We start from the raw sequence: 15,532 nt of genomic DNA, 5'->3' as shown, positions 1-15,532 counted from the left end.
TGAGAAGCAGCTGGAGTAAAGGGAGGAGAGACACATGATTATCTGGGCAGAATCAGTTGGGGCAGGGACCTGGGAGGGCCCCATGGGCCAAACCCTGAGGTCACAGGAGGGGACCCAAAGCAGGGCTAGTGAGTGAGGTCCTGAGTGAGTGGGTCAGCAGCTGGGGCCCTTTCTCCAGCTGCCTACAGCCCCTCCAATACTGCTGCCAGGGGGGCCTGCCTCCAGGGAAATGGGGTAAGAAAGCAGCCCACCCTTGCTGCAGATAGAGCTAAGTGGCTGAGGCCAGTAAGGAAGGGCTGGCCAGGCTTGCCACCCACCCCAGAGGTCTGTGGGAAGAGGACAGGTCAGGACGGGTGGGGACAGGGGCTCAATAGGCTCAGATCCAAGATGGTGCCAAGGTTCCAGCTTGTTTGCTGGGTCCCCCATGAGGTAGGGACTACACTGGGGACTAGTGACTCTAGTTAGATAGGAGACAGCAGCTTCTCAACAAATTCCTTCACAGCTGCCATGTCCTAAGGACAAGAGCTGTGCATGACACCGGGATATGTCTTGAGCTGGACCCCGGCAGGTATGACAACAGAACGGAGCTTCTCGGCCATCAGGGCCCCAAACCATATGGGCAGCATGGGAATCAGCTTCCCATGGCACTAAAGAATCGTCAGGTCCTTGGCACTGCTGTTGACTGCCTGGGGGAAGGCCCAGAGCAGAGGCAGCCAGAAGCTCAAAGCCACAATGCCAGCCAGAGGGCTGGGTGGAGGGGCAGAGCCCTGCCCTGTGAAAAGCTATCCAGGACAATTTGATTGGCAGGTACCACATTCTTCATCTAGTGCTCAATCAGGTCCTTGACTTGGGAGAGGGGGAATGACTGGATGTGGGGAAGCTGCCAAGGGGCCCAGGAAGGGAGCCAGACAGGGGCACTGCCCAGTGCTTTCCTGGGGGGACAGGGAAGGGAGGAGGCCGAGGAGAGGCTGGGACCTTAAGTTCTCTGCTGCCTTCTTGATGCCAGCCTCGTCCTCTGAGGCACCTGGACTCAGCCTCATCAGGTCAAACTAGGAGGGCATCACCGTCTTCATGTTCAGTGTCACAGGGATCCTAGGCACAAGGGGACAGATATGGATGTACTTGACATGAGGGAGCCAGATGGTGGACAGGGCTCAGCCCAGCTGTGCCTTTAGGAGGGATGGGAGAAGAGGCATCAATGGAGGAAGAGAGTAGTATAGTTTCTTTAGACCCGAATTCAGGTTTATAATTTCTTTCCTCGGCAGTGTCCAATCTGTTGTTAAGCTTATACACTGAATTCTTCATTTCTGGTATAATTTTTACTTTCAACATTTCCATTTGTTTCTTTTTATGGTTTCCATCTCTTTGCTGAAATCCTCATGTGCTCATGTGTTCTGTCCACATTGTCTATCAGAAGCTTTAACATGTTTATTTTAAAGTTCCTGTGTAATAATTCCTTTGTCTGGATCTGTTTCCAATGATGGTTTTTTTTCACTTAACCTCTCATATATCACATTTTCTTGTTGCTTCATGTGACTAATAATTTTTGATGGTGTGGTAGTCATTTTCCTTAAATAACAGTAGAGGTGGAGATAAAGAACATTTACTCCCATAGAAGGACACACTCCTTCTCTCAGGCTCTGAGTAAGGCACACTAATTTGTCATTGACTTGGGTCTGGGCTTTGTCGCCATTTTAGTTGGATTCCATTCTCCACTGGCTTCAAATGTTCTGAGGGTAGATTCAGGACTTTCTTTTCAGTAAGTATTAGAGTCTGAACACTGGTGAATTTCCAGGGATCTCCTTTTGCTTTACAGATGAACTGTCTGAATTTTGAGCCCTGGGAGATCTCTCTTTGCTTTACAGCCTGGCTGTCTGCTTTTGGGGTCTTTGGGAAGTTCTCGTTGCTTTCCACTTGTGCCTGTTGGGGTCTATGCCTGGAGATATCTGGTTTGCTACCTCACTCACAGTCTTTGGAAGGCTGCTGCAGTTAACTCAAGAAGGCTGGGTTGCCTCAAAGGGATTTCTTACAGGTGTTCTGCCCCATCCCAGGCTGTGGAAGCCTCGCTAGCACTCAGTATGGGCCCATGTGCCTTAGCTATTTATTAACACGGGACACACATTTTCCCCCAATGTACTGTCTTCACTTAATATATCCTAGAGATCACTCTATATCCAGATACTTCTCAGTACTTTTTATGACTGCACAGTATATCATTGTACAGCTCTAACAAGTTGTTCAGTCATTACTTTTAATGGAAAGTTTGATGTTTTCAGTCATTTGTTATCATAATAGTGCTGCAATAAATAGCATTTCATATTTTTTCCAGTCAGTCTTTGAGATAGATACCTAGAGGTCAATTGCTTCATCAGAGAGTAAGTGATTTTGTAGTTTTGGAGGATTTGTGTGAGAAGAGGGAGAGAAGACATTCCAGGCAAGGGGAACAGAGTAAACAAAGGTATTGAGGTGGAGACACACCAGTTTGTTCAGGGCATTAAGAGACAACTGGTCTGGTTAGTATGAGGTATACAGAGGGCGGGAAGCTGGGTGATGGCATCAATACCCATGATACTGATAGTTGCTGTGTGCAAGTGGGCTTGACTGCTAAGGCAACATCTTTGTACTTCTGTCCTATTGGTACTAGGAAAACACTGCCTGGTTTTGACAAAGAAAATGACTTGCTCCAAATGGCATTTTAGAGAGATGAATATTGCCAAGTTGTGTGTGATAATTGGAGAACTGTCTTGAGCCATGGAAACTGACTAAGTGATTAATGGAATATTCCATTCATATGGATGTTCAGAGCTACTAATGGGACAAACAGAGAAAATGGTCCCAAATCTCTGAGGAATTCTTCCCCTCTGTAAGCTCTTCATGCTCATGCTTCCTTCTCCTAGGAGCTTCTAGCACTTACGTGCACCTTTTTTTCCTTCATGAGCGATTGTGTGTGACTTATGAAGGAAGAAAGAGCAATGCGTCATATGCTACCATAGGGAGAAATGTTACTCAGAGGTAATTGGAATACTAAGGCAGAATTCGATATAGTATATGGCTCTCATCGGTACGAAGAGAAGAAGAAATTCTTCCTGGAAATCATCTTCTGTTAGGACTTCATTCATTAGGGTTAAAGTGATCTTTAACTTTTGAGGGGTTAAAGATGTGTATCAGCGATGACAAATGAGGGTGTGCTGTAGGAACAAATAGCCGCATGATCTCCTTGGAATAAAACATCAAAGCTTTTTTTTTTTCCTCACACTACATGTCCATTTTGGATTGGCAGGAGGGACCGGCCGATTGCAGACCCTTAGGGGCCAGAGCTAATGGAGTTGCTGCCATTTTGACCATTGCCAACCATGATACCAGAGGGAAATGAAATGTGGTAAGCTTTGTCTCTTAAGGTTTCTGTCCAAAAGTGCCCCAAGTCACTCTCACATTTCAGTGCCCCAAGTCACATGGACATATTTGCTTCTAGAGGTGGGACAGTGCCATCTGCTTATGGGCCAGGAAGAGAGAAAAGCAAAAGATGTGTGATCACCCTGATGACTGGCAGAGAATTACTCTAATAATCTTATAAAAGCTGTGGACTCTCCCTCCCACAATATGCACAGATGTACACATTCCTGGTACAATTTCATTTCAATTTCAAGTGGTTCACAGGCGTCCTGAAGCCTATATACTGATTCTGTAAAGATCCAACTAAAGGATGAGAACTATACTTCCAAATTATATATTCGTTGCTAATTTCTCTACCAATATTTACCTATGAGCTTTCTCACTCTCTTGCCCTCTTAAAAGCAATCTCAGTTCTTTTCACTTACTATGTGAAGTGCTATAAGGATCTAAACAGTATTAGATTCTGGAAATATATTCTAGAGCAGCATAATCTGGCACAATAAGTGAAACTGTCACTTGACAATACTATCACTTCTTAGCAATGTGATTAGTCAAATTGTCAATGAGATTGGGGCAAATTACTTAACATCCTGCGTCTCAATTTTGTCTCCTCTAAAATGGAAATCATAAAACCTTCTTCACAGAGTTGTTGAACATTTAAAAGGATGGATATTTATGGGTTAGGACCAATATGTACTTTGTTGCCTATAACTTTGCAAAGTTGAGTGGTATTGCGTAGGTACGGGCTGGAGAAAAGTGGTGATACCCGTGGTTCAAAGGGTTATTAGAAGAAGGTGGTCTTGTGTAATACTACAAAAAGACTTAGGCTGTGCCCCTCCTGTTGATTTATAGCCAAGTTGCAGAAGCAAACATATGAGACCATTGAAAATGGAAAGAAATCATAAGACTAGTATGGATCATTGCCAAGTGATTACTTCAGAAAATAAGTGCTTTAAATTCAGACCAGGAGGAGATTGCTATTAGCGGGAGGGATCATGGGAAGACTTTGTGGAAGAGGTGAGGTTTGAACTTGAAGGATTGAATTTGGGTTGGTGGTGTAGAGGTCGCAGCCATTTTGCTCAGAGGGAATGATGGAACAAAGCACAGAATTAAACGAGACGATGCATGTGAACGTATATGGGGTTGTTGACCATCTAGGAAATGCCTCACAGGATAGTAACGACCAGGTTCAGGCCAGAAGTGGGGGAGTGGGTGCTTAGGCACTGGGGCACTTGGAAGGGGTTTGGTGTGCGAGAAGATGAGATCCCACAGGGGTAATAGGCTGGGGCTAGTCCTGGGCAATTCCAAAATTTCAGTCCAACTCAAGCTGTCACCTTCTATTACTGATTAGCACCATTGTCCCTCAGGAAGCCAGAGTTCCAGCAAGTTCTTCCACTTCTTCTAGGAAAACCTCAGTAGTATTTGTAATCCACCATTCCAGGGGTATTTGCATTTTAGTAGGGAGAAAAATCATAAGCTAAAGTCACATATCCACATGCTGAATGAGTGAAGTACTTTAAGTGGTGATGGGAGTTTGGGTGGCCTTCCAAATCCATGCATCTAGTTTGCAGCTGCCCTTACCAAAGCTGCCCCACACTTCATTGACACTCTGAGGCTCACTCCTTGAATCAAACGCTTGCCATTTCTGCCCCCTGATAACCGTCATTATGAACAGGAGGCTCGGAAAGCAATACTGAGCAGAATGTTCATCCCCAGCTTTGAAGAACCAGCTCAGTGTTAATATCTTCCCTAGTTTACCTCAAGTGATTTTTAAAACAATTTATTCTTATTATTTTTTAGAGATAGGGTCTTGCCCAGTCACCCAGGCTGGAGTGCAGGGGCATGATCATAGGCCACTGTAGCCCTAAACTCCTGGGCTCAGGTGATCCTCTCTCCTCAGCCTCCAGAGTAGCTGGGGATACAGACATGTCACCATGCCCAGCTAATTTAAATAATTTTTTTTCTGTAGAGACGGGGTTTCTCTATGTTGCCCAGGCTGGTCCCAAACTCCTGGCCTCTAGTGATCCTTCTGCCTGGGCCTCTTAAAGTGCTGAGATTACAGGCATGAGCCATGGCATCAAGCCTGCAGTGATTTTTTTTTTTAAATCAGTTAATCTGCTTTGTAACTCAAATTAGGCATTTTTAGCAAAGAGGCTATATGCGTACCAAAATGTTATTACTCTCTTTCTAGATATGATTTCTCCCAAATGGTTACTGTTTGGTTAATCCTTTATGGCCCCTATTCCTGCATTTTATCAGTAGGGAATATTGGAGGTCTGTAAGAAAAAGATATCTAGAAAGGCATGTGGAACACTTTAAGACTGAGCCCATTAGATTTTAATGTAAGAGTGAAGTCTCCTCTCTGATTTTTCTAGTCCAGCAATAGGCCATCCTAGGGAATCTAAAATGATAAGATGGGCAAATGTTCATTTACCTTTTTCTCCTTATGCACAATTTACTTTGATGAACTTGGCAAAACATCTCAATTGTTTTACATTTTGATGAGAGTGAGTTCAGTGTATACATATGATAAATAACACAGATTTATCACACCTTTCTTCTGCTTAAATTAATCTGCTAGTGCAACTAAGGAGATATATTTGCTTGAGTGACAACAGTGCTGAAGGCTGGGTGCGGTGGCTCATGCCTGTAATCCCAGCACTTTGGGAGGCCGAGGTGGGTAGATCACTTGAGGTTGGGAGTTTGAGACCAGCCTGTCCAACATGGTGAAACCTTGTCTCTACTAAAAATACAAAAATTAGCCGAGTGTGGTCATGCATGCCTGTAATCCCATAATCCTAGCTACTAGGAAGGCTGAGGCAGGAGAATCGCTTGAACCCAGGAAGCGGAGGTTGCAGTGAGCCAAGATCGCGCCACTGCACTCCAGCCTGGGTGACAGAGTGAGACTCCATCTCAAAAAAAACAAAAATAAACACAAACAAACAAACAAAAGCAAACAAATAAAAAACCATGCTGAAAAGTGTTTTGACCACTGAAATACTGAAATAGAGACCCACTTCAGGACACTGAAGGGTGCCCACCAAGCTAGAGGGGGATGGAAATTCCAGTAGACATTCAACATTCATCTACCAGACAGAGGCCTTTCCCCTAAGAGCATCTTAGTTTCTCATTGGAGAATTTCCCCTCTCTTGTGAGTGGGCAAACAAGTCTGACTGCCAGGGGTGCTCTGCTAATGGAGCTCCCTCTCTGTGGAAGAAAACCTCAGGGGAGGAAAGCATTCCTCCAGCGCTGTAGTTCTCCCAATTGCTTGTGCTGCTTTACTTTCTCCAACATGCCAAGCACATGCCTGCCTCTGGGCTTTTGCCATTACTGTTCACCTTGGACTTCTATTTCCCCAGATGGTCCTGTGGGCTCCCTCCTCACTTGCTACATGTTGCTGGTCAGATATTGCCTTCTCAAAAATGCCTTTGCTGATCATCACACCTACAATAGTCTCCCCTGCCCTAGCCCACGACCCTGAGTTTTCTTGTCTTTCTTCATAGCCCTCTTCACTGTTTTTCACGTCTGACTCTTCACTAGAATATAAGAACCAGGAGGGCAGAGACTTTGTTTAGCCATAGCTGTATCCTAGTGCCTTAGGACAGTGCCTAGCATTTAGTACACATTCAAAAAACAGGTGCCAAATGAATGAGCCCTTTTCTCTCCTCCTCCAGTACAGCCAGGCGCAGATAAGTGACTTAAGCTTGGCCAATCAGGGCCTCTCCTCTGGGACTGTCAGAGCACTAAATGGCCAAGGGAGACATTTTAGATCATTCCTGGTTGCCAAGGGACAGTGATGGCATGAACTAACCAAGCTGGGGTTCCCGCCTCTACTGCTTGGTCCTCTGCAGGGCCCTTGCCCCAGCCCATTACCAAACTAGTTCCCCATCCTTTGTCACTTCTGTGGCATACCTGATATTCCTTTCCACAAACCCCCTTTGGTCTAAGTTAGGTAGAGCGAGTCTGTTACCTGCCACAAGAACCTTAACTGATACTCATATGGGAACACACGCTATTCCAGTCCCCAACACACTATCCTTGCACAGTCAGCACCCAGATGGTGCCATGAGAACGTATTGAGACTGGTCCCTGTGTGTGGCTTGTGGAGCCAGCCACATTACTTTATAGCTCACTTTTACTATTTTACCCCTATAGATACTGTAATCCCAGCACTTTGGGGGGCCGAGGTGGGTGGATCACAAGGTCAGGCATTCAAGACCAGCCTGGCCAACATAGTGAAACCCTGTCTCTACTAAAAATACAAAAAATTAGCTGAGTGTGGTGGCACGTGCCTATAATCCCAGCTACTCAGGAGGCTGAGGCAAGAGAATCACTTGAACCCGAGAGGCAGAGGTTGCAGTGAGCCGAGATTGCACCACTGCACTCCAGCCTGGATGACAGTGCGAGACTCTGTCTCAAAAAAAATAAAAAATAAATAAATAAATAAATAAAAATAAAGAAATAATTAAAAAAAATAGATACCACCTGGATGTAGCTGGGCTATTTCATTATAGGTAGTTTTCATCATTCTCTTTTCTTTTGGGTTTGTTTTCCCTCTTCCTGACTTGTCGCATACAGAAACCCAATCCCCACTCTGAAATTTTGGTCAGTTTTTGTGTTTCCATGCATCTTTTATTCACTTCCTCAGAAAGAACCCTGTTTAAGGTGCATGCATTTTTGAAATAATTGGATTTCTGTATTATCATTTATAGTTAATGGTGGCAGTCTTAAATGTTTTGCAGAAATAAAGGTTGAGAGTGGCTGGTATAGAAGCAGAGGTTGGGGGCTTTTCAGCACTCATGGCTATTGGAAGAGATGGCAGTCAGTCCTTCCAACTTAAATATCATTTCTAGCCTGAAAAAACAAAACATTATTCTGGAATAATTGGAGGCTAAAAACCCTAAATTGACTTCTTAGGCATATAGGCCATGAATACTAAATAGTGTTCTTAGTAACGCTCCCCCAGTTCTACAGAATTTTCCCCACATTTGATACTGACCAAAATGTGCGGTACCAGTAAACGCTAAGTGTTTTGTTTAAATATTAAACTTTAAAGTGCTACATCAATTTTTAATGTATAAGCTCTCCTTGAAAGTCTCCACCAGGCTGCTCTTCCCTATCAGTGAAACACTTAAGGGGCACTAGCCAAGCTCTCAGGTTACAGGGAAAAGGCTGACCGCACTGAAACCCTCCTCAGAGCACCTCTGAAAAGCCAATCTGTGAGCAGAGGGCAGCCTGGCTCTGAATTACTTAAAGCCTCTATTTCCAAAACTGTGTTAACCAGTCATGTACTCAGGAAGTTGCAACCCCAGGAAATTCTTCAGTCAACAGATTTTAGGGCTTACCTCTTGCAAAGAATTGCTGATTGGAAGAGAATCATCTAGAACATGCCAGCACAGCAGTTTGTATTGATGGTATTGGAGGCCCTAGTGAAATGTCTCTGGAGGGATAGTCATGCCCTTGCCTCAAGGATGTCATCTGAGGAGTTACTGCAGTATTTGAATGAGGAGTGGTGATTGTCCTGGCTAACTGGATTTCTGTTAAGGATCACTGCAGATGGGCACTTCTTGTTCTTTAACCTTACGTGATTGGGAGAAAGGGCCTAAAGGGAGGGGGACGTGAATTTGTAAAGAGCAGGTACAAGGAGAAGGACAGGATCATGATGCCTAACTTGGTACTCGGGCAGAAATATCCTGGTGGGTAAAGGTGGGAGGAGCACTGATCATGAACATTGTTAACCTCTTGCATTTCTCCATTGTTCTGTTCATTCACTTATGGAAGTAATTTATTGAGTGGTCCATGGCCAGAAAGTCCTTGCTGGGTTTCAGAAATGTCAGGTAGCTGGTGTATTTGAAACTTAGCAAGATATGTAGAGAGTGGTAAGAAATGAGGTGGGGTCATCAGTCTGTGGTTGAGTTTGGAAGTTGTTCTGTCACTGGCCTGAGGACCTATTAGAAGAGCCTCAGCCCTTCAGCCACACCGTGAGAGTGAGTAGGCTCATGCACCGTCCAGAGTCTGCTCTGGGCTTAGAAAGTTTCCAAAAAAAAAAAAAAAAACCACATATATATTATAGTTTTAGACCTTCTAAGGCTATACTTCAATAAGACTTCACCGCGAAGTAGTTTGAGATATAAGCGCAACAAAGAGAATTTGAAATTCAGAAATAATAGTAGATGGAATTGCTTGAAAGCCGGCTATTGGAGCTTTGAGAACCAAGGATTTCATAGTGAATTGCAGTTTCAGTACAAACTGAATTATGAAAAACATAGAAAGGGAAGAAAATGATATACTTTGGATATTAGGAAGAAAATGATATACTTTGGATTTTAGGCCTGGATCTTTACTAACTATCCAATAGGACTATACTGTGGTTGGACATTTACGGCTCCTCTATGATGTACAACAGTTAGCTTCACTGTCTAAGTGGTTAGGGTAGCCACTAACCACATGTGACTATTTAAATTAAAATTAAATACTATTAAACATTTACTTTCTGTTTTACTTTATGTTGCTATAACAGAATACCACAGACTGGGTAATTTATAAAGAACAGAAACATATTTTTTACAGTTCACGAGGCTGGGAAGTTCAAGATCGAGGGTGAGGGGCTTCATGCTGCATCATCCCATGACGGAAGGTGAGGGGGTGAGAGAGAGCAGAGAGAGAGCGAGAAGGGGCTGAACAGGCTTTTATAACAAGCCCACTTTCGCAATAACTAACCCATACCTGCAATAAGAACATGAATTCATTCATTAGAGCAGAGCCCTCATGACCTAATCCCTTCATATTAGGCTGCAGCCCCCAACACTGTTGCATAGGTTGGAAACGTCTGGGGTACACATTCCAGCCACAGAACCTCCTCGGTTACATTAGCCATATTTCAGGTGCTCAGTGGTTGTTGTTTTGTTCAGCACAGGTACAGAACATTTCCATCATTTCAGAAAGCTCTACTAGACAGCACTGCAGACAATGTGAGGTTAAGAAATTTGGGAAATACAATGTTTCTATTAAATGCATTTTCTGGCCGGGTGCGGTGGCTCATGCCTGTAATCCCAGCATGTTGGGGGACTGACGCAGGTGGATCACTGCAGGTCAGGAGTTCGAGACCAGCCTGGCCAACATGATGAAACCCTGTCTCTACTAAAAATACAAAATTAGCAGGGTATGGTGGTACGTGCCTGTAATCCCAGCTACTTGGAAGGCAGAGGCAGGAGAATTGCTTGAACCTGGGTGGTGGAGTTTGCAGTGAGTTGAGATTGCACCACTGCACTTCGGCCTGGGAGACAGAGGGCGACTCCGTCTCAAAAAAAAAAAAAAAGAAGCTTTTTCTTATTTCTTCAATGGTTACTACAAACTTTCAGCTCACTCCAGCTTTGTAATCACCACACCCTCATCACTTTTGACAGGTGGTTGTGACTCCTCTGCTATAAGAAATGTAGACAACATTAGGTGTAGATATTTTTTACATTTTTATATTTTGTCCTTCTATCCCCAGCACCTACTTCCTTGCATCTGCTGCTGTTTCCTCATCCTCTCTTAGAGGAGAGGCATCATCCTTCCTGTTTATTGCTAATCTCTCCATCTGTGCACTAGAATCAACTCTTCTGTCTTTCAATGAACAGGATTTATCAGTTATCTGCCTTTTCTTTTGTATATACTGCATACAAATCTGTAAATATATATCTCTCTATATTTAATAGATTCACAGAAAGTTTGGAAAAAAATATAAGGGGAGATCCTGTGTACCCTTCACCCAGTTTTTTCTAATGGTAATATGGTGCATAACTATAGTGCAGAATCAAAACCAGGAAACTGACATTGGTGCAATCCTCAGAGCTTCTTAAGATTTTACCAGTTTTACATGCACCCATTTGTGTGTGTATGTATATATATCTACATTTATATAATTTATGTAACATTCAAGAATGTTAATAGTATAGTATATAACCTTTTGAAACTGGCTTTTTCATTCATCCTAATTCCTGTGAAACCCATTCCAGTTTTTTGTATCAAGAATTTGTTCCTTTTGATTGCTGACTAGTGCTCCACAGCACAGATGTGCCACAGTTTGTTTAGGTTGTTTAGGTATTTACTCATTCAAAAACATCTGATTTTTTCCCACTTTTTGGCTGTTGCAATGAAAGCTACTATAAACATGCATGGTTTTGTGTGAACAGAAGTTTTAATTTCTCTGGGATAAATGCCCGAGTGTTCAATGTCTGGGTTGAATTTAAAGTCCAGATTCAATTTTGTGAGAGTAAGAAACTGCCAGACTTTCTCCCAGGGTTGTTGTGCCATTTTTGTATTCCCACAGCAATGTATGAGTGACGAGTTTCTCTACATTTTTGCCAGTATTTGGTGTTACCAGTGTTTTTTATTTTAGCCATTCTGATATGTTTGTGGTGATATTTTATTGTGGCATTAGTTTTCATTTCATTTTTTTTTTTTTTTTTGAGACAGGGTTTAGCTTTGTCATCCATGTTGGAGTTCAGCAGCATAATCAAAGCTCACTGCAACCTTAGACTCCTGGGCTCAGGCCATCCTCCCACCCCAGCCTCCAGAGTAGCTGGAACTACAGGAGTGAGCCACCACACCCAGCCTTAATTTTCATTTCCTAAATGGTCCATGATGTTGAACATCTTTCTATGTGCTCATTTGCCATGAATTTTCTTTGGTGAAATATCAGCTCATGGCTTTGGTGAAATATCTTGCCCGTTTTCGAATTGGATTGTTTGTTGATTAAGTTTTGAGAGTTCTTTATGTATTTTAGATACAAGGCCTTTGTTGAATATGTGGCTTGGAAATATTTTCTCCAAGGATAGCCTGCCTTTCCACAGAGTCTTTGGTAAAGCAAAAGTTTTTAAATTTTGACAAGTCTCTCTAATATATATATATACACACATATATATATCTGTGTGTGTGTGTGTGTGTGTGTATATATATATATATTTATTATTATTTTTTTTTTAAAGAAGGAGTTTCACTCTTGTTGCCCAGGCTGGAGTCCAGTGGCACAATCTTGGCTCACTGCAACCTCTGCCTCCCGGGTCCAAGCGATCCTCCTGCCTCAGCTGGGAGTATAGGCGTGCATCACCATACCCGGCTAATTTGTTGTAGTGTTAGTAGAGATGGGGTTTCACCATGTTGGCCAGGCTGGTCTTAAACTCCTGACCTCAGGTGATCCACCCACCTCGGCCTCCCAAAGTGCTGGGATTACAGGTGTGAGCCACTGTGCCTGGCCTCTCTACTATATTTTAAATTTACATATTTGACCTAACCTGTTCTGCTGCTCTTTTTCCATTAGTGCAAAAATTGCATCGTGGTCATCTAAATGGAAACACATTTCTTTTCCTGTCGTTCTGTATGTCAACAATGCCATAATCTGCTTAGTGGTACCCCAAACATACTTGGAAGTCGTCTCTGACTCCTCCAATTCTTTCAGACTCTATCTCTAACCACCAACTCAAAGCCCTGTTTAGTCTTGCTAAATATTTCTCAAATTCATCCTATTTTGTTGTTATACCCTCAGTACCATTGTCTTAGTTCAAACCCTTATTATTTTTTGCCAAGATCATTGCACTCAACTTCTAACCGTGCTCCTGGCCTCCAGTCCTGCCTGACACAAAGCCAATGTCCACATTGCTGCAGAATGATCTATACGAAATGCAGTCCAACCATATTACTCCTCGGCTAAAAAAAATCCTTAAACAGCCTACCATCATCTGCAGGGTACAGCTGAGATCTCTGAACATGATGTACACCTTCCTTTACAGTCCCTCCTCAGCCTCATCTCTTGCAGCTCCCCATACCACACATCAGTCCCAACCATTCTAATCTACCTGCAGTTTCTCAAATGCATTGAGATTTCTTGATTCTGATGCTTTGCTCAGGATGTTTCCCAGGCCTCTGTGCTTAAGGCTTCTGTTCTGCATTCAAGATTCAACAAGAGGGCAACTTCTCCATGGAGCCTTCCCTGCTTGCCCAGTCAGGATTACCTCTTCTTTGCTCATGTCACATGCTGTACATAACTTCGTCAAGACAGGGACTATATCTGTATTTATTCCTGGGGCTTAATAAAATACTTGGCCCATAGCTTACAAACATTGTGGAGTAAGTAAATGAATCTAAGGAATTGGATCTGCTCTATATTGAAACTACCTGGTTTTCCACCTTCGCTAGCCTGTAATCTCTTGAGGGCTGGAACTGTCTCTAGTCTCTGTCAATAGCACCTGCAGAATGCCCAGCTCACAGGACAGTTTCAGTAAATATTTGTTGGATAAATGAATGAAGCAAAGTGGATATTCTTGCAATTGGTGCAATTTAAGTTAATCTTTCTTCCTTTGCTTATCCCTATAGGTGGACACTGAGCCTGACAGTAAAAAAGTACAGAAAAAAACAGACGTTATTGATGCTTTAATACATTCACACGGGCTGAGTGGGCATTTCTGGCTTGGGTATAGTTGTTTCTGCCCTAAGCAGCCACAGGAAGGCAGGAGGCTACTTACGTTATTCATAATTTAACAAGAACATACTGACCTTTCCACTACTGGGCAGCTACTAAGTGACAAAAAGAATCTCTTCTCATCTAGCTTGAAGTCAAATCCTGTTTTGAGCTACTGTGGATAGCTCAAAAAGAGATATTAACCTTTTGGGTAATCCTTTCTGAAATAGATGAGGTTCTTTAAGGTATTATTAAAATAACTGATTACTATGAAATCAAATTTATCTGATGCATTTTAGGTTATACACTTCTTTCAGATGCATGTCAAATTCAACGTGCAGTATGTGAAAACTGGCCAGGGCTGGCTTTAAGGCAACATTGATGGAGTAGCCCTGATTTCTCCATTTCTTCTTCAAGCTCTCTTGCTTTGCCGCAGAAAAGCCCCATACCACCTCCCTGCTCCCCAGGCTCCTCCATACCCCACCTAACCCCAGCATCCTGAATGAAATGAGGTTCGTCAGGCATTCATGTAACATATGCATGTCATCACATGTTCCTTTAAAAGCAGTCATTTGCTTTAGTAAAGGGATTGTGGAAAATTAAGCAGAAGAGGAAAAGAAAGACCGTTTGCACTAACGCTGGGTCTCTGGTAATCACCTACCTTACTGCTTCTTAACTTCATTCCAGTTCAGCCACTTGGTCCCGTGGTCACACCTTGGACCCTGTCATTTTCAGAAACGACTCCATCTGCAGTCTTAATTTCAGATATCCTGTTTTCTACTGAGACCTCCTGTCCTTCCAGTTTGCTTGCTTACATAACCCACAGGCATGTTCCTTTGATGTTCTTTAGACAGCCAATCAATCCATTGATCCTCATCACCTTCTTGTTACTTTCTTTCTTTCTTATCCAGGTAGATTTCAAAGTTCAACACAATCATTCCTTTGCAAACGCTGTCAACTTTCCTCCCCATTTTCTGTTCATCATACTCATACTCACTTGACAAAACCCCAACCTTGGAATAACCCTCCCATCTATCTTCCCTGTGCCTCCGTTTGAGCAGTTCAATGTTGCCGGAGAAAATTGTACAAGCGAATGGACCTGGCTCACTTAAATTGCACAAGAGAATGAACTTAGCTTAATTAATGCCAATTTGAGGCTTAAGTTTATTCCTAAGCCTCAAATTGGCATTAATCCTACTTAGTGGGCTTCTTCCTGGTATTTTTTTTTTCTTCTTTTACGGGTCCAATGGCCCTTCTTCCATCATTAGTCTTAGCTGATAACTCATCCTCAGACTTAGAGACCCTTAGCATCCCTGCTCATCAGAACCTGTAGACTGACTTACAGTTGCACCCACCTTCACCTCCTGCTCTTGCAGCCAAAGCCAGTCCCTCTCCTTGTCCCTGGATTTTATCCACATCACCTTTCATTTCTCCCATTGTCATCAGTAGCCAGGAATAATTGTGTTAGCTGCAAGACAAAAATAATATCATAAATATTTTCTCCTCATATGATCATAATTGTTAATTTAGACCTAATAGGATAATTATTTTGTATTGAATATTTTTCTCCAAAAATCCTCATGCAGACTACTTCCGGAAAATTAATCTGCCCCTTAAACTACAGTGCTCTATTTTCTATCATAGCAAATTTTCACTTCTCTGCCTGCCTTTTAAGTAGCTCCTAGCCTGGGCTTGCCT

At 42.9% G+C, this 15,532-nt stretch overlaps 1 pseudogene; it reads right to left on the bottom strand.

Moving 5' to 3' along the window:
• Positions 1 to 461: 461 nt before the first annotated feature.
• LOC100456501 (acyl-protein thioesterase 2-like) lies at positions 462 to 15,271 on the bottom strand (annotated as a pseudogene).
• Between the last annotated feature and the right edge of the window lie 261 nt (positions 15,272 to 15,532).

This window comes from Pongo abelii, chromosome 13 (assembly GCF_028885655.2).
Source record: "Pongo abelii isolate AG06213 chromosome 13, NHGRI_mPonAbe1-v2.0_pri, whole genome shotgun sequence".
Taxonomy (NCBI): Eukaryota; Metazoa; Chordata; class Mammalia; order Primates; family Hominidae; genus Pongo; species Pongo abelii.
The sequence above is the reverse complement of the archived record's forward strand: the minus strand, read 5'-3'. Positions and strand labels throughout refer to the sequence as shown.